The sequence below is a fragment of the Nyctereutes procyonoides genome, unplaced genomic scaffold (assembly GCF_905146905.1).
Source record: "Nyctereutes procyonoides isolate TBG_1078 unplaced genomic scaffold, NYPRO_anot_genome, whole genome shotgun sequence".
In the NCBI taxonomy this organism is placed as follows: Eukaryota; Metazoa; Chordata; class Mammalia; order Carnivora; family Canidae; genus Nyctereutes; species Nyctereutes procyonoides.
The window spans coordinates 58,593,074-58,619,191 of NW_026575052.1; positions in this window are offsets into that span (position 1 = coordinate 58,593,074).

The window sequence follows — 26,118 nt, forward strand, 5'->3', positions numbered from 1 at the left end:
AAAGAATGAATAAGGGAATTGTTCAAAGCATTGAAAGTAACTTAGAGGCCTACTAAAGTGAAGACTGAAAACGTTGGATTTGGCAACATGAAAGTAACTGAAATATTAGTGAATGCAGTCCCAAAGAGTAGTGGCAGCAGATTGTATACTGCAATTCATTTGCTAGTAAAATGGAAATGTGTTTAGTAGGAAATGGAGTACAGAAAGAGTAATAAACAACTTCTTTGAAAAGTGTGACTGATAAACAGTTTTTGGTTGCTCCCACTATCCATTTCCAGTTTTCCCTTAAATTTGACCAGAAATTTCCTTTTAAGACCAGAAATTTCCTAGTTATGTGTTTTCAACGGGCTTCATGTCACTTCAAATTCCAGAATAGATTCTGAACGGTATAATCCTACCATTATACTCCTACCAGAGGTTATTCCATCTCTCTGACCATAGAAATTGGTTGAGGAATAATCATATGACACAGTTTTAATTAATGGAAAGAAACTATCTCCATTCTGCTATAGCTAGTAAACAACAACTACACTTTGTTTCTTACCTCTGTTGGACAAAATGAGGAAACAAGTAAACCATATTATGGCTGAAAATCATTTTGTTTAAATCAATTTTGAGTTGAGTTACTGAATTGCAACTCAAAACATCCTAACCTGTGGAGAAAGCACAGACATAGAAAGGTAGCTTGAGATGAAGACAGAGCTCAGGAGAGCTTGTTTTTGTTTTTAACTAGAGAAGCATAGACTATCTTGAATGCTGAGTCAAGTGATTTGGTACAAAAGAAGAAGATGCGAAGGCAAATAAAAAGATGATAATCTAAGGAGTGGAATCTTTGAGAAGCTCATGGTGGACTCTAGATCACCTGGAAACCAAAAGGGGAAGATAGGAGCAGACATGGGTAAGGATATAAATTTTGTACATGAGAGGATGAGCCAATCTTGTCTACTGACTTCTACTTATCTTTCTTTACATAAAGCATGAAGAAAAGTTATCAGTAGTCTTAGGCTTATTTGAGCTGCTATAATAAAAATACCATATGCTGGTTAACATAAGCAACAAACATCTATTTCTCACAGTTCTGGAGGCTGGGAAGTCCAAGATCACTGTGCTGGAAGACTGAGTGTCTGAGGAGAGCTCTCCTCCTGGTTTATAGACAGCCATCTTTTTACTTTATCTTCCTATGGTGAAAAAGTGAGGGAACTCTCTGGGATCCCTTTCATAACAAAACTAGTCCCATTCATGAGGGCTCCACCCTCATGACCTAATCTAAGCCCTACCTCCAAATACTATCACATTTGGTCCTAGAATTTAACATATAAGTTTGGAGTGAACACAAATATTCAGGTCATAGTATATTTTGGGTTGGAGTGGAGAAAATGTTGGGAAAGATGATTTGAATAGCTTAACAAAAGGGGGGACATGATAAAATGTTCCCCCTCCCAGAGAAATATCATTGGAAAGTGAGACATTTATTTTTGAGCTGTCTGGAGAAAAATGTATTGAGTTAGACAGTTATTACTGCTGAATAAATGGAAATGTATAAAGTAAAAGGAAGGAACCAACTTTATATTGAGGAATTAATTAGCAAAGAGGAAATCACTTCAACTATAGTTTCACAAATGCACAGGAAAATTGTTCAAATGTACACTTTCTTACATCTACTAGTCATAACAACATAAATTAAAAAAGAAATTCTCAATGTCTTTTCCTGTAAACAGCAACTAATTCTACATATTACATTTGATTTACTTCATGTGATGTTATTTTCAAATGATGAGGGATAGGAGTTGGCTCATATTTATTCAGATATTATTAATTCTCTTAACTTGAACTGGTATCTCCTTCCACATCCTTACTTCATGAATAATGCCTTTCTCTCCCAAATTTTTAACTATTCCTTTTAGATGGGTTTGCCAATGTTAGAGAGTCTTCCTCCAAAATAAAAGAAAAAACAACAACAACAACTATTCTTCCTCCTTTTTATACCCTTCAAAAAACTATCTCTATGATCTCACTTTTCTAATTTTAAGAGTTGTCTACTCTGCTATGTCTAGTTCCTGACCTCCCTTTGGGGATTGTTTCAGCACACTAGAACCTGGAGTTTCATCAAAGCAGCTGTTGAAAAGTACTCTTAACAAAAAGCACCAATGATCTTCTGGTTACCAAATACAATGGTGACTTTTGGGCTCTAAACTAGTTTGATTTCACATTCTGCAAAACCAGTGGCTCGAGGTATCCCATCCAAGTGAAAGACCTGGAAATTTCAGCTGGGGGCCCAAGAGACTTCCCTGACAGACTGTGACTGTGGAACTGAGGAAGTTAAAGACAAGGCATTTGGGGATCCTAGATTCACAATGAATATGGTTCAGTTGAAAATGCAATTTAAAGTAGCTTGTTAAAGAAACAGATACCAGATATTAGGTGACATGTAAGAATCTACACACTAAGACAAATAAAACAGAAACAAAGCAAAACAAAAACAGGCTCGGATTGGAGGATAGGGAATGTCTCAGAGATTTTCTGGATTAGATCTAAGTTTAAGGATCTATATAACCTTACCCATGAGGGAGAACTGAATTTTGAGGCCACTGAGTGGTTTCTGAAATACCCTTTTTGAAAATCTCCATCAATACTTTATGGGACACTACTGCCCTGGTTTTCTTCCCATCGATGTAATAATTCTCAGTCTCCTTACTTTACACTTTAAATATTATTGTGCCTTGAGATGCTATTTATTCTTGACCATTTCTTTGTACTCCGCATAGTATCCCTCTACTTCAACTCTCATGTCTTTCTTCCGACTTCCAATTCCCATCACAAATCCATCCGTGTTGAGATTCAATTCATATAAGACTTCACTTGTAGGTTTACCAATTCCTCAAAACTGAAGCCAGCATCTCTGAATCATTCCTCCATCTCTTCTTTCTTATGTGTCCTTCATCCCAGTAGATAGCACTACCGAGTTGAGCCAAAACCACAAGTACGCCATATTCAGGACACCTAACTTTTTTCTCAAATCTGAGGTCAGATCAGTCAAATTTCCAATCTGTCTCGTAATAAACTTCAGTCACATAATGTAGGCCTCCATTTCTCACTTAGTGTTTCCAACATCTCTTCTCCAAAATGAATGCACCCAAGTGAGTGTGTTAATGGCAATGGGAATCACCTGGGAGTGTGTGAGACCAACTGAGAGAGATATGCATGTGTGATCACCCTATTGATTTCTTCTTGCCTAAAAAAAAAAAAAAAAAAAAAAAAAAAAAAAAAAAAAGCTCAATTCTCATTTTACTCAACCTCAGCATCATTTGAAACAATTATCACTCATACGCCCTTGACATATTTTATTCCCTTGACTTTCAAGGCCAGCTATTCTAGTTTTTCTCCCACCTTACTGATTACTTCTCAGATCCTTTGGCTGGTTCCTTCTTTTCTCTCAGATCTAGTATTCCAGCCTTCACTCCTTGGTTCTCTCCTCTTAGTCTTCACTTGCTTTTTGTGGCAATCTTATCCAGTTCCATGGTTTTGAATAGTATTCTCAAATTTCTATCTCCAGACCAGATTTCTCTTCTAAACCTGACTCAATTTTTCCACTTGGATATCTATTATGCACATTGAACTCAACATATCCACCACCGAATTTCTCTTCTATCCTTCTGAAACAAAACCTGTTTCATACACAACCTTCCCTATATCAATTGCTAAAAACTCCATCTTTCCAGATGTCCACATCAAAAGCCTAGGAAACTACTCTCACACCTCTCTTTCTGTCACCTTCTCATCCAATCTACAGACTATCATCTCAGCCTTATATTCGGAAAACATCCACAATGTAACCACTACTTACCACCTTCACTACTACCATCCTGCCTTGCCTGGATTACTACAGTAGTCTCCTAACTCATCTCCCTGCTTCCAGGCTCCTCCCACATCTAAACTGTAATTTTGACAGAGCTCCTAGAATGATTGTTTTAAAACATAAGAATGATCATGTCACTTCTCTGCTCAACATACTCCATAGCCTACCCATTTCACTTAGAGTGAAAGCCAAAGGCTTGACAATGGCCTAGATGCTCTTATGTAATCAATATTGGGATCCCATTAATTTTCTGACCTCATATCCATTTCTCTGTCCCTTTTTCATTCCTCTTGAACCATGCAATCATCCTTGCTCTTTCTCAAACATATCGGTTATGGGATAGACTTATGACCATCAGAAAGTTTTTTTCCCCACAGTTGAATTTTATTCTCCTTCATATATTTCTAGTGTTTATTGAAAAGTGTTCTTTTCAATGAAACTAATTTTGAGTATCTTACTTAAACCTGGAACCTGCAATTCTCTTTACTGTGTACTATATTTGTCCATTGTACTTATTTTTTTCTAACATATTACATGTTTACTTGTCTATTATGTTTATGGTTACAGAGTGTCTCCCCCTGTTTAAATTTAAGCTTCAAAAGTCAGAGATATTTGGGATGCCTGGGTGGCTCAGCGGTTGAGCATTTGCCTTCAGCTCAGGGCGTGATCCCAGAGTTCCTAAATCGAGTCCCACATCGAGCTCCCTGCGAGGAGTCTGCTTCTCCCTCAGCCTATGTCTCTTCCTTCTCTCTGTGTGTCTCATGAATAAAATCTTTAAAAATCTCTGTGTCTCTCATGACTTTAAAATCTTTGAAAGTCAGAGGTATTTGTAAGTTTATTTACAGATTTATTGCCCAGCACAATAGGATCTTTGCTTCTAATAAATCTCCACCATCATCTAAGCAACTCTTCCCACTTCTATCAGTGAGATCTTCCCAAAGATATTTAAAGATTTAAACAAGCCAAAGGTTATGATTATAGCTACCTATTAGTTTCAGAATAAATTCTTTGATAGCTTTCAAATTATTTTCTTAAGCCAAATAGCTGAGACTATTTTATTGTCCTAAAAAAATGTATTGCTGTAGAATTTTTTAAAAATGGCCAGTCATTAAACAAAAATATGAAGTTCAAGTGGTTCACAGAGAATGTTTTATGCTACAAAGTTTAAATTTTATTTTCTTTCTATGGTATATATTTTTTATTTTTTATGGTATATTTTTTAAAAAGAAGAATTTGTAGCTTATATTCTAATATCCTGATTACTCTTTACAAAAAACTGAAATCTAGAGATGGAGCCTTAAATATATTTCAAATGTGAAGTAAGTGGCCATTTTCAGTGAATTCTAAGTCATTCAGGTTCATTTTTTAAGCCTATAAAAATAACATACTATATTTTTAGTTTACTCATTTAAACATTCTGCTGATGTTAGAAGCAGAGGGAATATTGCAGAATCTCATATAGGATGCATTTGTTTCAGCTGTGTTGCTAATTCATTGTGACCTTGAGGAAGCCAGGTTTTCTCAATAGCTATTATTTCCTTCATATGTACATTTGGATGATTACTAGCGGCTCTCCCAGTTCTCAAGTTCTATAAAATTATTTAAAGGCATTGGTTGGTCTTCAAATATACAAACCTGAAGTATTTCATAAATATAAATAAGTAAATGGAAAACTGAAGCTACTATCTAATAGGTAGATGGACTCCTCCCTTCAGGAAGGTTTGACTTTTTCTCCTATTTAGGTCTGAACTGGGCCTTTTGGAGCTGCATTACAAAGGATGCTAAGTGTTTAGTAGAGACCAAGGCCCTACCATTCCTAGAGGTTGAGGCTGGTTTGGACAAAAAGCTCTAAGGACTGAATAAATTGCTCATTTAACAGAGGTACAATCTGTAGCTGTTGGAGACACAGAATACTGGTGGTTAATTTACTCCCACACCCAAATTGTAGCTAGTGTGCCTTTGGCCACTGCTAATTATAAGCTTCAAAACCAGTGCTGGTGACTATACTATTTATACAATATGTATACATGCAAGAATAGTGAGAGAACATTGTATATACAGGCAGAAATTAGAAGACTTGGCACTTAGTCTCCACTCTGTAGCTGATATTCATTAGAAAATAATTATTTAAGTATTCTGGTGTACAGCTTCCTCTAGTAAAGAAAATTAAGATATGCTGCTGTAAGCGCCTTTTATCGCTAACGCCCTGTTACTACTTCTAAACAAAGTACCTTTGGTATCTGTTTCATGGAGTCCTAGCCATAGTATCATCATGGAATTCCCTACTCAAGGACTTGCAACAAGTAGTTCTGGGGCAACTTGCATGTAATTAAGCTTTTCTTTGTCAGTAATAAGATCCCATGGATTGCGTAAATGACATAGGACATATGCAAACTCAGTAATGCAAAACAGAGTTAGAGGGACAACTGGGTGGCTCAGCAGTTGAGCGTCGGCCTTCAGTTCAGGTCATGATCCTGGAGTTCCAGGATCGAGTCCCACATCAGGCTCCCTGTATGGAGCCTGCATCTCCCTCTGCCAATGTCTTTGCCTCTCTCTCTGTGTGTCTCTTATGAATAAATAAATAAATAAAATCTTAAAAAAGTAAACAAAAAAAACAGAAGTAGGGTAAGTGCAATGTAGAGTAGTGGCTTAGAATGTTGTATTGAAAGAGAAAGGTAAACAAAAACATAGAAATCAGAAAAGATGTCTCTCCTTCATTGGTTATTTTTAAAAAGTAAAACCATAAATTTTCAGAGCTATACAAGAGATTCTGAAACACTATTTATTTTTATGATAATTTGTATGTATTATAACCTATAAACAAATTTTAAACCAGAAAAATCTATCAAATAAATTATACAACTAAGCACTCACATTAGAGTCTAACACACTTATATACTCTATAACTGTTAATTTGCTTCTTCTCTTCTTCTCTTAAATACTTAAGAATGTTTAAATGCCACTTTTTAGAGTTTACTCAAAGTAAAGAACTGAACTGATAAATTTTGAAACATGTTTCTCATTTTATCAGGCAGAGAAGACTGGTTTTCCTAAGTTTCAGTTAATAAAAGTCTAACAGCAATAACAACAACAAAAAACTATTTAAAAAACTGCAAATTATTTCCTGAAATTTTTATTTCACGTAGGAAATTAGTTAGAATTTTACTTAGGACCCAGAAGAAATTATGTGGGATGGATTTTATACTAAAAACTGAAGGGAAATGATAAGGTTTCTCCCTCTACTTGGTTTAGGAGGGTGGTTGCTTTCTAAAATGTGAAAGTGACTTGTTATTGCTTGAAAATTGTATCTCAAAGATCTCAAGTTTTGTGTCATTCAGTGAACTGAGAGGTGATTCATATTTCTTAGGTACTTGCAAATAGAAATTTTATTCTTAGAAGTTAAAATTCAGTTATGTAGGAAGATATTTAGGTATCAAGCTTGGATTTGAGATGACTTCAATACTCTCCTCACTTACAAAATATGCCATAAAGACCAAGTTATCTCTTAGATTGAAAGTCAAGCATTAAAAGGCTGAAACTCAAAAATTAGTAGTTTGACTTTTATTACATCTTGATTAGCAGAAAAATATAGTTATAGTGCTTTTGCTACAGCAAAGAAGAAGCTTCCTGCATGTTTCACTTTAAATAGGTTGATTTTTTTTAGTGTACAAAGTGGATTGTTCTCTTCAAAAGCAAGTAGAAACCACGTAATTGAAAGGTTATAGAAGACGTTTGTTTAGCAGCAAATTATAATTCATTTTACCAGGAAGTTAGATCAATCCAAACATATTTCAGACTAAAAAACAACGCAAACAACAGCAATGACAAAGACAATAATAATAGTACGAGTTAATAGTTCTTTAGTACTATGTGCTGGACATTTTTCTAAATAAGGGATTTAACTGTATTAATTCATTTAATCCTTACAATAACCTCATCAAATAGGTTTTGTTATTACCCTCACCATTATTTCTATTGTCAAACAAAGCTTAATTTTGGAAGTTTCATGAAACCCTTGGTTTACCATTTTACCCAATTTTTAAAGAGTGGGCTTCAATCAGCTTCACAGTTCTTTGAGAATGAATTAACTTTAGCATAGGGTAGTGTTTCCCTACAGATTGTAACAGAGAAGTCCCCTAGTAAGTGAGTATCCCAGTATCTCCTTTATTCCTGTTTTTGTTCACACCTTAGTTACCAAACAATCATTTCATAAAAGTCCCTCAGAAATAAGTACAGGCACTGACCCTTCTATAAAGAATTCTTTACAAGTACTTGTCACCAAGGGTCCCTCCCTCAGGAAAACTGCCCTATTTCCCCATTTCCTCTTGTACATTTCCCAAAGAAAACCACTGAAGAGTCTTTTACATTTCAATTCCTGAATCTCCCTAAATTCATTTATAATTATTTTATCACTTACTGTAAATGCTCATGGATATGCAATAGTTTTTCTGCTACTATTGGGTTTCAATATCTCAAGTTATTTATTTGGGGCTTCAGGGAAGATGAGCATTTGACTAACCAAGATATAAGTAAAGATTACACCTTTGTCAGAACTATGTTGTCTTCTCTGGTTATGTAATTCTTCAGGGTATCTGTTAAATATCTTCAAATACATCAGAGGACATTTAATACATTGTCTTATTTTGCAGATAAGGAATGGAGACACAGCAAGGTTAAGCAACAAACACCAGGCCACATTGATAACCAATGGAAATAGAATTTAATCTAGGAAATTCTTAGACCCAATTCAGTGGGCTTTCCATTATTTACTTATTTATATAAAGCTAATATACTAAAAATATTAGGCACTTTTTGGGTGACAGTTACCATGGGGTGACTTGTAATCTTTCTCAAGCATCAAGTGATGTCAAGAACCCCAGGATCTTAGACTCTTGTCACTAAAGAATTTAGGGACTTGGAAAAATTTACCACATTTTTATCAGACTTCCTGTCTAAAATAGGGATTTTAAGCTAGATAGTTATTTTTTTATGCTATCATTCTTATTATTTATAGAGACAGGGAGTTAATGAGAGTCTGTATGATGGTTTTTGTGGAAAAAAGAAAAGCAGAATGCATGGTCTGAGATCTGTGCTTTACTTCTCTTCCTTTATCAATTTCTCCATTTTTACCAGGACTAGTTATGCCCAGGAGATTTATTACCTCCTTTACACACTATACATTCTCTTCTCTCCTTCTTCTCCCCATGCCCTTCCTTCTCTCTCCCCCTCCACCACCTACCATTCTCATACCGTGGAGAGAGTCTGCAGCATTATCCCAACTTATTTTACCTTAGCCATCTCCTTCCCCATCAGAACTAGCAATGTGTTCACCTATTCTTTGTTACTTAAAAAAGAACCCCAGGCAGGTACGTAAAATCTTCACCTAGTTTAACTCTGAGTTAATTATTTTTTAAAGATCTTACTTATTCATCAGAGACACACAGAGAGAGGCAGAGACATAGGCAGAGGGAGAAGCAGGCTCCATGTGGGGAACCTGAGGTGGGACTCAATCCCAGGACCCCAGGATCATGACCTGAGCCAAAGGCCGATACTCAGCCACTGAGCCACCCAGACACCTCTGAGTGTTCCATTTCCTTAAAGGCATTTCTATATCTACATTAATGGTTGGTGCCATAATATTGCTCATTTGTTGAGAATATAATATTTTCTCTTTGGTCACACTATACTACTATCTATAAAACCTATGTCCTTAAAATTTACTTTCAAGCTACTTTTAGTTTCTATTTTTTTAAGAGCTGCCTTTATTTATTTACTTATTAATTTATTTATTTTTATTTGTAAACTTATTTTTTTTAATTCCAGGATAATACAGACATAGTGTTATAGTAGTTTCATGTGTACAATACAATGATTCAACAATTTTATACATTACTCAGTGCTCATCACATTAGGTGTACTTTTAATCCCCTTCATCTATTTCCCCTACCCTCCGACCTACCTACCCTCTGGTTTTGGTGGTTTGTTCTCCGTATTTAACAGTCTGCTTTTATTTATCTATTTTTTTCCTTTGTTCATTGTTTTGTTTCTTAAATTCTACAAAAAGGCTACTGAATGGGAGATAACTACAAATAATATATCCAATAAGAGGTTAATATCCAAAATCTATAAAGAACTTATACAATACACAAAAAGCCCACAACCCAATTTATGAAATGGGCAAAAGGGCACTTGAGTGACTCAGTTAGTTAGGCACCTGACTCTTGATCTCAGCTCAGATCTTATCTCAGGGTTGTGAGTTCAAACCCCACATTGGGTGCCATGCAGGGCATGGAGGGTACTTTTTCTTAAAAAAAAAAAAAAAAGAGAAGATATGAATAGAAGCTTTTCCAAAGGAGACATACAGATAGCCAAGAGATGAATGAAAAGATGTTCAACATCACCCATTATGAAGGAAAGGAAAACCAAAACCACAAGGTGATATCACCTCCCAGCTGTCAGAACAGCTAAAATCAAAAATACAGGAAACAACAAGTGTTGGTGAGGGTGTGGAGAAAAAAGAAACCCTTTGCACTGTTGGTGGGAATGTAAATTGGTACATACACTCTGGAAAACAGTAGGGAAATTCCTCAAAAAATTAAAAATAGAATTACCATATGTCCCAGTAATTTCACTTTTAGGTATTTACCCAAACAAAATGTAAATATTAATTCAAAAAGATATGTACACCCCTATGTTTATTACAGCATTATTCACAATAGCCAAGATATGGAAGCAACCCAAGTGCCCATCCATAGATAAATGGACAAAAAAATGGTACACACACACACACACACACACACACACACAAATACTATTCAGCCATAAAAAATGAATGAATCTTGCCATTTGCAACAACATGGTTGGATCTGGAGGGTATAATGCTAAGTGAAATAAGTCAGAGAAAGATAAATATAATATGGTTTTTATATTTTTATTTATATATTATTTTTATTATATAAAAGTAACCCATGCTTATTTATCCATATCTAAGAAAACTGCCTATTAACTGAAAACAAAATTTGGTGATATACTGAATTCAATTATAGCCATTTTTCAAATTGTGCATGTGTGTGTATGGGGCATTGCAGAGAATTGTACATATACATATAAATATCTTCTCTCTCACCTTCTTTTTTCCAAATAGGGATTGTATCTTTGTATCTTGATTGTATCTTTGTATCTTATACTTATTTTTACTTGGTATTTTTCTCTCCATCTAAACTTTTTATTATGAGCACTTTCTCATGACATCAAATAACCTACAAATAAGTAATTGTAATTGCTCCCTAATATGCAATTGTAAGAACGTTTCATGATTTAGACAACTTTTCCACTTTTGTTGGATACTATGATTATTTCCTGTTCATATTGATATAAAAATCCTGTGATAAATATCCTTGTATATAATATTCTATTATATCTAATATTAATTTCCAGACTAGATTTTTAGAATTGGAATCATTGGATCACAAAATATGTCTTTTTTAAAAAAATATATTTTACTTATTTATTCATTAGAGACAGAGAGAGAGAGAGAGAGAGACAGGCAGAGACACAGGCAGAGGGAGAAGCAGGTTTCATGCAGGGAGCCTGAAGCGGGACTTGATCCCGGGTCTCTAGGATCATGCCCTGGACTGAAGGTGGTGCTATACTGCTGAGCCACCTGGGCTGCCCCAGAGAGAGAATCTTAAACAGGCTCCAAGCCCCACATGGGGCCTGACCTGAGCTGAGAACAAGAGTCAGATGCTTAACTGACTGAGCCACCCAGGTACTCCAGGATTCACATTTTTAAGTAAAACATTGATTTATTTACTACTCTTCCCTATACTTTACTTCATTATAATAAATTTATTTGCATATCCTATAAGGTTCTCCATAGCCTGATCCCTACCTAATTCACTAGCTCAAACCCAGTCAATAGTCTGATCCTTACATGTTTTTCAAATTCAAATAGAGTTCTCTCTGACTCATGTGTTCCTCCAGTCACTTTCTCACAGCTCAGTAAGTGCCACAGATTCTCAAGAGAGAGCTCCTTCCACCTCACTTGGTTCAAAAGGTGTGTGCAATGTCACAAGCTGTAGCGTTTCCCTTCCTAAGAGAACATATGAGGTACCCATCTTCCTAAATATTGTCTTGGAGCTAAGATTTTCTACCACTTCCAAAGAGTAAGTTTATCTCTGCATTCTTTTCTATTCATTGATGGTATCCAGGGTTTATAAATTACATAGGCATTGTCTTACATCTGTACAATTTCTGTTTTTCTTTCTTTTGTCTCTCTCTGCTTCCCTCTTAGATTTTAGAAAGTTCTGGAGTGACAGATATATCTCAACATATTCTCTGTCTATAGCATGTTGTATAAATCATAAAAGGATATTAGTTTGGATGTGCTTAGCTGCTTATAGTAGAAATCTTTGGCTTTCATGATTTAAATAAACTACATTACATTATATCACAGGAAGCCTGTAAGTATGTTAATTCCATACATACAACTTAAACAACCAGAGTTTTTTCATCTTTTTTTTTTCTCTACTAACTCTATGAGTTGGTTTTGTCCTCAAGCACATGGAAAAGTGCTACAGCAATTCTAAGAATTACATCCTTACATGTGAAGTCCAGAGACATAAGGGACCTATTTCTTCTCTGAGTCTCTTTTTCTTCCTTTTTTCTTTTTAGAGCCAGGAGTCATTTCTCAACAGATTTCCTCAAATACATCATTGTCCAGAATTAGGTTACTTGCTTCCTCCTAAACCAATACCTGGAAGGCAAAGAGATCACATAAACCAGCTAAAACCAATCATGATCCCCCCTATGAAGCTGCAGACGGCCCACACTTCATTGAAGACATATAGTTTCTACTGGGAAAAAAATTTAAAGGAAGACATGGAAATGGAAATGATGTAATATGATAAGAAAAGTTGGTTTTTAAAAAAGTGAAAAACTGGAGTTCCTGGCTGGCTCAGTTGGCAGAACATGCAACTCTTGATCTTGGGGTCATGAGTTTGAGTACCACATTGGGGTGCAGAGATTGCTGAAAACAAACAAAATTTAAAAACTTTAAAATAAGTGAAAAACCTGCATTTAGTATTTCACAAATGATGAATGAATTTTATTGAGGTTAAGTACTCCAAATAAAATTAGACTTTCCTCTTTTTCTCTCTGTCAAACAGTTTTGGTCTCTTTGTCTCTTCTGTCTTATAAACAACATTAAAATATTCCTAAAGCACAGATATACATTCTACTTACCTTGAGGGAATAAGAGTCATACAGAAGAGATAAAGAGATTTTCCATTAGAAGTGCAGCTTATTTACTGCGTAGACATTTTTCCAAAGAAGACATACAGTTGGCCAACAGACACACAAAGACATGTTCAACATCACCGATCATCAGGGAAATGCAAATCAAAACCACAATGAGATATCACCTCACACAGTCAGGATGGCTAGAATCAAAAGAAAAGAAATAACAAACGTTGGCAAGGCTGTAGAGAAAAGGGAATCTTAGTGCACTGTTGGTGGGAATGTAAATTAATACAGCTACTCTGGAAAATAGTATGGCGGTTCTTTAGAAAGTTAAAAATAGAAAACCACATGATTCAGTGATTCCACTTCTTGAGTATTTACTGAAAGAAAATGAAAACATTAATTTGGAGAGATATATGCACCCCTATGTTTATTGCAGTGTTATTTACAACATCCGAGTCATGGAGGCAACCCAAGTGTCTATCCATAGATGAGTGGGTAAAGAAGATGTGGGGTATACATATGCATTGGAATATTAGTCAGTTGTAAAAAAGAATGAGATTTTTGCCATTTGCAAAATCATGGATAGTCCTAGAGGGTATTATGATAAGTGATATAAGTCAGACAAAGACAAACACCGCATGATCTCAAGTATATATGGAGGCTAACAAACAGAACAAATGAGCAAACAGATAAACAAAACCCAAAAGGCTCAGAAATACAAAGAACAAGCTGGTAGCTGCCAGGGCGGGAGGGGAATTGGGAGATGGGTGACATAGGTGAAGGGGATTGAGAGGTACAAAATTCCAGTTATAAAATTAGTTAAGTTACAGAGATGAAAAGCCAGCATAGGGAAAATATTCAATAATGTTGCAATAACATTGTATGATGGCAGACAGAAAAGACATGCAGAGTACTGAGAGAGATACAGAATTGTCCAATCACTATGTTGTGCACCTGAAACCAATATCATAACACTGTATATCAACTATACTTCAACAAAAAGAATTTTTTAAAGTGTCAATTATTTTCAAAGAGATATTGAAAACCAGCATGATTTCTAACAAGGTGTGGTCCAAACTGGCCAGCAGAATTGTGATTTTTTTTTTTTTTGGTCTACTATTCATGGTATTTTAGAGTAAAAGAGAAGATAAATGTGTTTCTTTTGTTATTTATGCATGCATACAATAGCCCAAAAAAGGCATTCTTAAAAGCATTGTAATCTGAGTTAACCCTTGTTTCTACTTAAATGACAGTTTCAGATCATAAAGCAGAATAATAATACAATTTTAGAAAGGCACAAAGGCTTTCATGCAAAATTAACAGGAATGCCTATAGAAAAGAGTGTTGTTGTCTTTTTTCCCAGGTAACAAATATGTAAGAGGATAACACAATGACAATGCTTAGTTAGGTAAATACCATGAAGCTTAATCCTCCTTTAAAGTTTAGATTACAGACCTATTCAGCAAGGAACAGTCAACAAACTGGCAGGATAAAGCAAACTTGCATTAAAATAAATGAGTATCTAACAAAACACAGTTACCACATAATGGGCTATCAGTGCAGTGCAAATCTTTCCAAATTGCCAGGAAATAGACCATCAGCCATCCTATTTAATGTGAAATTCCTTCTCTACAAAGCATCAGGTGATTTACACAACCCTACATTATTCAGAATTTTATTTCTGTGTGGACTCTCTCTTTCTTCTTATTCAACCTAGAAATTCTTTGGTCAGGTTAGTTCTAGAGAGCCCTGAAGGGGCAGTGATGGATAGCCTGGGCAAAATTTTTAGCTTTTTAAAAACTGAGACTATGATATTTCTGGGAATAAGGGACTGTTGAATGAAGATATATGTGCCAACGTTTTAAAATTATTAGTAGGTTATGGATGTATATATTTTATTTATTTTACTCACCCATCCTGGAACTATCATAATAATTGAAATAATCCATATGCAGTGATTTTTCACAGTGGCTGGTGTGAAGTAAGCATTAGCTGTAATTATTACCGGGTGGGTGGGACTACCCAACTCACCGGTGGTGGTGATTGCAGGTGGGAGTGTGACTCAAGCTTGAGTCACATCAGAACCGTTCACCCAAGATCTCAAACCAGCAAGCAGAAACAGAGATATCTTTTTTCCCTTCTCATCACGAAGATGTAAGGGTATGAATTTCAAGTTTCTGCAACCACCCTGATCTGATAGAATGATGTTAACGAGAGGACAGAAACAGATAATTTGGGGCAGGGGGAGCTACCCCAAATACCCTTCCAAAAAATGCCCTCTTTGCCCAAAAGTAGAGTTGTATTTCTGTGTTCTCAAAAGGCATAGTCCTGTCTACCTCATGCATTCTGAGGAATAATACACACACTGATAACTCAGCTGCACACGTCTTCAGATATCTGAATTTATTTAACGTATCCTTCTTTCAAGCCAAAGGGTAAGCAGATAGTCTCAGCATCAAATTTAATATGTTATCTTGAAATAGTGATGTTAGTGATTTAGCTTCCCATTCAGAACACGGATATCTTTAAAACTTAATATTTATAGCATTCCCAATACCATATTAAGTTTGAAATCATATATTTAGAATCTCTTTCCTGTCATTAGGAACTAGAGATCAGTTCTTTGAAAACCAACTACTATATAATACTTTGACCTATAATACATATTTATCAAGTTTATTTTATATACTATAATTTAGCCATAGTTTAGAGGCTTTTTTTTTTTTTTTTTTGCATTTTAGGGGTCTTTTTCTGTTTTGCCTCTATTTAATGATTCAGGAACCTTCTAGTGGATTCACCTCAGGGATACTGCTTCTTAATACCCAACTACAAATCTGAAAGTAAGACTTTTAGCAACAGTATGTCAAATCTAGGAGGAACATGCCCTAGGGAAACAATTGCCACATTTACTACCATACTAAATAGAAAAACTTGCAAATGAAATACTTTGTCCCCACACACTGAAATGAGACAACTCTATCTTCACATTATTCAGCCCAGTAAAATAAATTCCAGGTGGATTAAGAGGGTTGTGTACAAAAATTATACCACAGGAACCACAGAAAAAGTGTAGGTCAAATCTGTGTTTACAAATAAAGAGAACATGGTCTAATTAGATACAGCAAACAAAAGAATCATGTGAATTGCATCTCATGTTTTAAATATGTGAGAAAGATAATACAATTTTATTTCCCCAAGTAGGCTGCATTGTATGAGGCTTGAAAGGTTAGTGAGGAATAGGAATAAAATATTAAATTTCATTTCATTTTTTTAGCCACTATCACCACTATGAGTACAACTGAATATCCATAAACTTTCTGAGAGAGGGTTCAAAGGTCATGGAATTTCTAGCAAGCTGATGCTTTAGGGTGAAGAAGATAATACAGGGAACTGGTGTTTTACTGTATTTCCAAGTATATATTTAAACTGTACTGCCTATCACATTGAAAAAAAGTTACAAATTCCAGGAACTAATTATTTGCAAGCATGTTAGTAAATTGTATAGGTTTTGCTAAATGCCTGTGGTAAATTTTAATAAAGATTATCATGCTAATTTGATAATCATGGAAACAAGGCACAGAAAAACTGCTTTTCTTTAAAAAAAAAGAAAGTACAAACAGTGTAGTAATATAAATCTCAACTGTAGGTTGACTCAATGAGTCACTCAACACCTCAATTCAAGCACAGTGAATCATCAGGAAGGAACATGTGCTTGGAATCTGCAACATGAAAAAATACAAGTTCTGCTCTAAATTATTATGCATTATATTATATGTATCACATATAATTATGGCACAAAAATCTCCTTATGCATCGAATAACTCATTCAGAATGTCAGTTCAGTGAATTACATGTAAATGAATCAAAAACATATGGGCAAAGTTTATCTTGAAATAGAGAACTTGCCCAAATGTGTTTTGGGTTTTCACTCACTGCAAATATCTGAAAGATACAGTCAAACCTTTGCTAGTCTTAAGTCTGCTTTGAGGAGCTTCCTATCAAGTATTTCCTATCATTACCTAGCCTTCAGTACGCTGGCTTGTTTGTTGCTATCATTATATTACTTAGTGGTTTAGAGGTATGAATTTAATGCACATAGTATTTAGCAGAATACATTAAATATGCCTCAAAATTGGGGAATTTTAACATGGAATAGGTAGTGTAGTAGTGTACGTCTTAATATGTACATTAAAAAATTTTAGTTTGCAGAAGACAATATAAAAACTAATTATTCATTACATCTTGAAAATTAATGTTAGCCAGAAATGATTAAATATTTCAAAAAGTTATGAAATAAAATTAAAAACTACTCTTGTTCCTTTAGAAGTCACTATATACATATATACCCATGTATGAAACATAGCACGTACAAACGGTCACACGTATATGTATTTGTGTGTACGTACATGCATGTATATACCATTTGCCCCACAGATAGGTCAACAGTCTAGATCTTCTACTTCAGTTGGATTTATTCACTTAACATGTCATGTAGTCTTTCTGACATAATGAAGCATATTTGGAACTTGAGCCCGTATTTTTAGTGACTGTGGAGTATTTAGTAATAACCATATAGTTTCCATATTGTTCCAATAACCATATTGTTTCCAGTCTTTTCTCCTTTTTCCCTTGTATTAAATATGGACCCAGGATGCTCTTTTGCCTAATGTATTTTCTTTTAGAAAACCAGAATTGGGGATCCCTGGGTGGCGCAGCGGTTTGGCGCCTGCCTTTGGCCCAGGGCGCGATCCTGGAGACCCGGGATCGAATCCCACATCAGGCTCCTGGTGCATGGAGCCTGCTTCTCCCTCTGCCTGTGTCTCTGCCTCTCTCTCTCTCTGTATGACTATCGTAAATAAATAAAAAAAAAATTAAAAAAAAAATCATTCTAGGTTTTTTAAAAAAAAAAAAAAAAGAAAACCAGAATTGTTGGAATTGAAAAGACAAGCCCAATGTACGGTACCCTTACAAAACAGGATTTTTTTAAAAAAAAAACTATTTATTTATTTGAAAAGAAGACAATCTCTAGGCAGAAGGTTGGGTTTATACTAACACTTTTAGAGATGTTATGTGATCCATTTCAGAAATGATAATCTGGCCTGAAAACCTTTTTCCTCAATTACGGCAGAAGCTGGCATTCTTTTGCAGTAAAGTCAGAAAATGGGAGAGAGATCCTGAGAGCCAATCTCTTGGGAATGTGAATTTGGGATTATGTCACCACTTAGCAGAATAACCGCACTGATGGGCTGAAATGAATCCTTCTCCCAGCAGACTGAACTTTTTAGCCTCTCCCATATCAGCCATCTCCCTGTTGTTAGTATACGATTTCAGTAAAGTAAGAGCAAGGCCAGGTTCAGAGAAAGACCAGACCACAACAACAACAAAAACTTGATAATGAATAATACCAATTCCTACTCGGCTCCTTTTATCTACTACTGGTGTAAAGTAGCTTTTCCCACTTCATTCCTCGGTGAAAGGATTATACATTTCATAAATAATGACAGAGAAATAGCCAGGACTGATTATTTTTTTTCCTGCCATCTGGGGAAGCACATGAAACCAAAAGTTGGCAAAATAGTACGTTCTGTGCTTTTAGAACAGAAGGATGAGGGAAATGTTGATATTCACACATTTACTTTAATAATTAGATAGAAACTTATCTTAGTAAATGCCTACACTATAAACAGAGCAGAAAAAAAAAAAACCTTTTCATCTCAACTACCTCAGTGCTATTAAATAATTTGAGTAAGGGAATCTTAGTAGAAAAATCAGAACTCTCCTTAGAGTTCCATAGTGTTTCAAATACAAAAAAAAAAATTCAGAATCATTAATAAAGTCTGGACATAAACTACTTGAAAAGTTATATAGTATTCACTTATGCATATATATACACATAGACTGATGCGCTGCCTTTTTAAAATAATTCAAAAGTATTTACTCTCAGAAAAGGCAAATAATTTGTCCTCATGGTAGTTTTCTCTGTGCTAGATTAATGGATGGATGGAGGATGGAGAGATGGACAGATATTTCATATTAGTGTGAAATTTTGCATCAGTACATAATTTGAACATCAATGGTCTGAAAAAAATTCAGTCAAGGCAAATTTTCAGAGACCCTACAATGCAAATGGCAGACTCATGATTTTGAGTTCCCTATCATTAAGCTTTATTATTTGGCATGAACATATCAAAATGAAAAAGATAAGTTTTTCATTATAATTTAGCTTCAGTTATATATCCCATTAGTCACCAGCTGTTAAGGATTCTATATTACATGATCTCTCTTATTCCTTTTTTGTTTGTTTGTTTTCATTGCCACTAAGTATAGTTGATTTTCATAACTCACATTTGGCCAATTGCAAAAGTCTCTTAGCTTTTGTCCAATTCAATTCCAGGAGTGCTATTAATAATTCACATTTAGAAGTATCTTCCAAAGACACAATTTTACCAAGTAATTCATTGACCTGTTTTAAAAAGCTTTAAATTGCTTATTAAATTATAATTTTTATAGTGTCAGGAATTGTCTCAATTGCATTCTACTGCCTACTGTTTATCAACTGTGTTCTTATAAAGATCTTGATTTCCAATCATGCTGATTTTACCTGGGACATACAATTCTCTATCACAGCTCCATGCTTTTGTTCTTTCTTAAAGATTTTATTTATTTATTCATGAGAGGCAGAGACACAGGCAGAGGGAGAAGAAGGCTCCCTGCAGGGAGCCCTATGTGGGACTAGGTCCCGGGTCTCCAGGATCACACCCTGGGCTGAAGGCGGCGCTAAACTGCTGAGCCACCCAGGCTGCCCCATGCCTTTGTTCTTATTGTTCATTAGGCTTCAAGAATTTGTCATTACTTATCCATACTTATTCTATTGTCTGAACATTTCTCCACATTCTCAGTAACACCAGATTTTTTAAATTATTGCCACTTTGATAAGAAAAAAAAAACTAATTTTTATTACTTGCAATATCAATTTTTATACACATTCAGTCACTCCCAAGGAAAATTCTTTATTAATTCTACCAGTGAATTGCATTATGTCCCTTGACTGTCATATTTCACAAAGAAAATAAGAACCAGCATTTCGCTGCCACCCATCAAACTTCCAAAGTGCTTCATTTTAGACTGAGGGGTCTACATGATCTAAGTTTTTTACACTTGATCAAAGTTTTCAGTTGTAACTTTTTAAAATCACAAAACTATCTCCTAAATTTTTCAGATATTCAGATATTCAATTAAAGGAAAAACTAAGAAATTTAACAATGAGTGCATAAGCAGAAATTTAATACTTAACCCAAGAATATTCTATCTTATTTTTTACTGTTTATATTTTTTTGTCTTTCATTATAAGTAGTAGCTTTACTGTTTTCTTATAAGTAAATCCCAGGCAAGAATTTCAGAGACTTCTTTAAAAAGTAGTCAGAACTTGACTAGTTGATATACTTAAGTGTCTAATATTTATGCATTTAGCTTATCATAACTTTCATGATACAAAACTGCAATAACTTAAGGGGAAGTTGAACTAATATATTTCTATTCTTATGGGGTAGAAATATACCAAACATTATGTGATCTGCCTACCTAGTGTCACAGATCCATGAAAGTGAAACACTCTGTTTTGCGTAGAAACACTGTTTGCAAAATCATTCCATGTTTCCTAGTTGAACTCCGAAGTTCAGAGAAGGCAAACTCCCAATTTAGAAAATAATCATAAGCGCCAGACCAGAATCTCCAAACACATTCATACACTTACTGTAGTTTGCTTGAATAAATATACATATGTGACTATTTTTTTTAAAAGTGAATTATAATCAAGAAATAAGTCTGTTGAGTGAAATCAATGATAAAATTAACATGCACTAACTTTATGATCTCTGGTTTATATAACTCACTACTCACCCCATTTTATCCTGATTTACTATACTCATTTTATTTATATATTGAAGTTCTTGTAGTGTCTTACCTACAGTTTGTCTTGAAATAATGCTTTCACATTTTTTTCTCAAAACACATTTTTTTGGGTTATTTTCTTTAGATTACCTCTACATATTAAGGAATTCGGAGAATTAGGTAATTAAAATTAATGTGACATTACAGAACAAGGTAGGTAATCACACACAAACAAACTCTGTGCACTAGTTTTTCAACTTTGCTGTGAGACTAAAATTATTTTTTTAAGTCTAGGAGTATGCAGATTTAAGTCACTTGATCGAGTTCTCACTTTTCCGAGGAACACAATATTTCAGCCACATTTCCGGTTTCTCTGTTCAGCACATAACTGAAACAGAGTATAAATAACTATAAAATATTTACTTCATGAAATTTTCTTTAAAAACCTATTTCCAACTCAAAGTATTTACTATTCTTCAGTCACTACTTATCTTTAGCACAAATTCCTTGAAAACATTTTACTGGATTAGGAAAATATTTTTATCATTGATCTAGATAAAAAATAATTGTATTCAAAACATACTAGTATAGTGAATCAGAGATTAAAATGCAGAAATGAAATGTTCTAATAGGGTAATATTTTTAAGTAAGGAAGCTGTTTATTTGTGTTCCAATCAGAAATACTTATGGTAGGTTTAGATTTCCATAATTTATTATCTTTGGACAGAGAAGTCTTTGTTAAAAAAAAAAATTGGGAGTCCATTTCTTGGAAATAATGATATTGAATGTGATGTCTTTTTGGTGGGATGGTAAATTAATCATCTTTAAAACACTACTTAATTAAATTGACATATATTTACATATGTAGGTATGTGTATATGTGTATATATAAATAGATATGTTGATATATATAGACATATGTTGATAGGTATCTATATATAGAAGTATATATGTCCTAGTCAATTATTTATTTACCTCACAAGATCTGTACTTGAAAACATCAATACATTATATGAACAAGTAGCATCAGATAAATTCACTAGGTACATATATAATTGTAACTACTTCAAAATGCCAATTAAAAAAATAAGCCTTAAATCAAATACTCATTCTTAGCTTTTCCTATCTAATAAGAATTTAAAATCTATTTATTATCATTAAGATCTGACACTGGCACAAGGTTAGGCCTTAACTAGACTATAAGTCACTTGACAGTCAAAATGAAGGCTGTGATATACATGCAAACCTGATGTTTTGCTAGTAATAATCAAATACATGTTATAATGGTACTCTTTCAAAAATGCCACTTGATGTCATTCTTAGGATTTGAAAACTCATGTAATTTATAAACTTCATCATCACCTTCTAAGAATCTGAACCTCCAAAGAAGCACATGAAGGAAAGAGAGCCCCATGGAAGTGCCCCCCATTTGCAAAGCAGCTGAGATTGTGAAGGAGGGTAGTTTTTGCAGAGGGCCCTGGTTTTCAGAAAAGGGCAGAGGGTAGGGCAGGATAGAAGACGAAGGAAGGAGGCCTGGAGGAGAGAAAGAAAAATCAAAACTAAAGCACAATAAAAGCTGCAAACAAGAAAGATGGCAAATGGTCATTTGTTTCCTTTTCAAATTGTTTAGGTTGCAAAAATAATAATTTTCATGATGCATTTGGATTTTCATGGAAACTGGGAGGGAAACACAATTTTGAACTCAGGTAATTGAGCTGTAGAGCTGAGGACGGGTAAGATCTATGATGTGGAACTCAGGGGATATTCACCTGCCTGTGAAGGGAGCACCCCAGGTGACTTAAGCAAATGTAATATTATATTTAAAACAAAAGCAAGCACCAAGTAAACTTGCACATAAACACAACAAATATCCAGATGATTAAGACATAACTTGGGAGCTGAATGCTTAGGTAAGTATCTGAATTGATTTGAGTTGATAGAAGAAATGATGATACTAAAATGTGAAGTTGAAGAAAAAACTAAAGATACCTTAAAAGATTCAGGGGAAAAAATAATGACTAGTGTTTTGAGAAAAGAGAATCAGTAGATTGCATGTGCTGGTGAATCTTGAAAAGTATTTTTTGGCTAAATGAAAAAAGTAGAGATAAATGAAAGAGGCATATGACTATGAAATACAATCATTTCAGGACAAAATCCCTTTCAGTAAGTCTTTGTTGAAACAAATACAGCTAATATGTTTGAAAATGGAGACCAAGTAAAATGATCAGTGATGTGAAACTGCATGTATTACTTTTGTCCTGGCAAAACCACTTTGGGGAAGGTGAATAGAGATACTGAGAGGATATCAAGTGTTCAAATTGTGGCCTTTTGATTGTTTATCACATTGAACATATAATATTTAAGTGGAATTTGTAGTTGATGATAAGAATGGATTAATATCTCCCTTCTTTTGATAAGGACATTTTCTTAAGAGTTTCTTCCAAAACATTCTTCTTGGGCAAACAAGATTCTGTAATTTATCCATATTATGTAGCCCAGACAAGGTTATGCCAAGCACCAGAAAAAGAAGCATTGATACTTTCTATCTCAAACACTAGACACTCTTGGAGACAGAGAGAATTAATTCCACATTTTTGTGAATTGCAAGATAGGCTTTTGTGTATGTGGAGGTAGGGGGGAGGTGGATTCTAGGAATCTTTGTAAGGCTAGAAACCCTTCTCTACTCCAGAAAGGTGCTCTAATTTCTCAGGCTCCTTCTTCCTCTTCTTTTTCGCATCTGCTATCATAAAAGACTTGGCTATATTTTATGAGTTGCTTTAATATCTGTGACTTTTTCTCTTACGTGTAAGGATGTACCCAGAAGCTGGTGACAGCTGAAGTATGTTCTACAGGTTCTGTTCTAAAGGGTGTTTTGAACATTTAGCAAATAAATGATTAAGCAAAGCAGAGAACTCTGCATTCTCAATCAGAAACAAATAAACATGCAACAAAATTATGAAAACACGACTGTAAGTTCTTCCTAGCACTGAAGGAGGGCTTACTGATTATGTCCCTGTAATGTTGGGGGGTACCCATGGCTTTTCATTAGACTCCCAAGAGGTATGTAACTCAAAGATAGTAAAGAGCACTGCCTTTGTTTAGATACAGTAATATTGCATTTTTGTGTTTGTACATTTAACTATTAAAAGATGCTATTAAATAAATGTAAAAATACATTTTCCAATTTTTTTTGTTTTCTGTTTTTTTTAGATTTTCCAATTCTTAAAATATTGACCATTACCAGACAAAAATCTAACTCAAATATCATAACATCATAAGAGAGAGCTATGAAGTATATAGACCAAACAGATCATTAAAATAAAACAACCAATCTAGTCAGCAAAAGAACAAATGTTTCATCTTTAAAAAAAAATTGCACCAATCAGATTCTTGGATAGGCTCTAACCTAATGATGGTAGTGACATTTTGCAGACATGCAAAATGAGACTCCAGCACCACACCCAACAGGGACTCTGATCATAATAAATGATTGTCGGTCTAGAACAAATACTACCTCTTTAAAGAAAGAAAATAACATAACTTTAAAGTGAATGTGGCATGCAATGCCATTGAAAAATAGCATTCTCCTTTCATTTGGCTAACAAGAATGTAATACAAGCAAAAACTTTGAATTAGAGGCAGAAACACATTATTATTCTTTGGAAAACCAAATAGATGACCATAATGTTATTTCTGTAACATTGAACAGAAACTATCCATGATTTCTTCTATGACCTTTACTGGATAATATGTCATTAAAAATAAATATCTCAGCTAGCTGGGATGCATTTGAAAGTCAATTAGAAATTATGAATGGATTATGATATTATGTTAAAACCATCTATGGCCCATTTATGACTATAGTTATTTCATAACATCTTTTCCTAAGTGATTGAAAAGACACATATGTTTAGTCTATTAAGGGAGACAGAAGGCACACTCTGGGAATACGAGAGAGTTTCAGTTACACCAATTTAGGAGATAACTCTAACCTCGGTCACCACTTCGTCTTTTCTGTGAAGCTGAATTCAGCCTTTGGTGTCTAATGGCAGCCTGACACTGCAGAGAGCTTCTTGATCAAGAAGGAGCTTCGCAACCAGACAGACTTGGGCATCTCTGACAAAGTATCACCTTTAGAACAAGGATGCCATGCTTTCTTATTTGGATGGCAAAAAATACCTATTTTGTTTATGAGTTATTGGGGATAAATTTTAAATATTGATAAATAAGGTCAAATATTTTTATCTGAATAAATACCCAGACAAAGGTCTAGAAGATGGAGAGGGGTAAAATTCTTTGGTTGAACATAGTGTCTTGAGCACACCTTCAAGTCAATCAATGTGTACCAAGTGTAGACTATGCCAGGCACCCTGCCAGAAGGAAGGAAAGGAGGAAGGGTGTTTGCTGTGTAAATTAGTCTGTCAGGGTCCTGTGTGTATGTGTGCATGTGTGGGTTAATCAATCCCTTTCTAATTCAATCTTCTTTAATGAGTTTGCCTACTGAGAGCTCAGCTGCTTATGGAGCACCTTGTGGGATCTTCTTGAATTCCACCACTGCTGTGTTCCAGCAGAATCCGTCGTTGCCTGATGCCCGATGCACAAAGCTCCCAGAGATGCCTCCTCCTGCTGGCACTGTCTCATGCCTGCTTGGGTGCCTGCACCAGCATTACTGTGCACTAAGATTGAGCATCCTGATATGTATACTGTACCCCAGTGGGAAGAAGACATTTACATCCATTTGTAATATATTTTGTTATACGGTGACCAAACCTGCGGCCCAACTTAGAAAAAGGGTCAGTGAAACTCGTTCTCGTCACTCTTGTCCAGTTATTTTCAATCATTTGTGAAGCTACAGAAAGTTGTCATAAACAAAATTGGATTATCAGTCAACATGATTTAATCAGAATTATCAGTCTCTTCTGGCTACTAAGGATTTGTTTGAAGACTGAGCTTCTCAGCTTGGTACTTTCTTTTGTTCAAGGCAGTTTGAAAGAACAGTTGAGAGTTTTTACATGACAGGCGTTGAATCTCCCCTATAAGAGGTTCAGAAAAGGCTAAGGTAAATTCAGGGGTTTAAAAATTGTGTAGAGGGGCGCCTGGGTGGCTCAGTCGGTTAAGCATCTGACTCT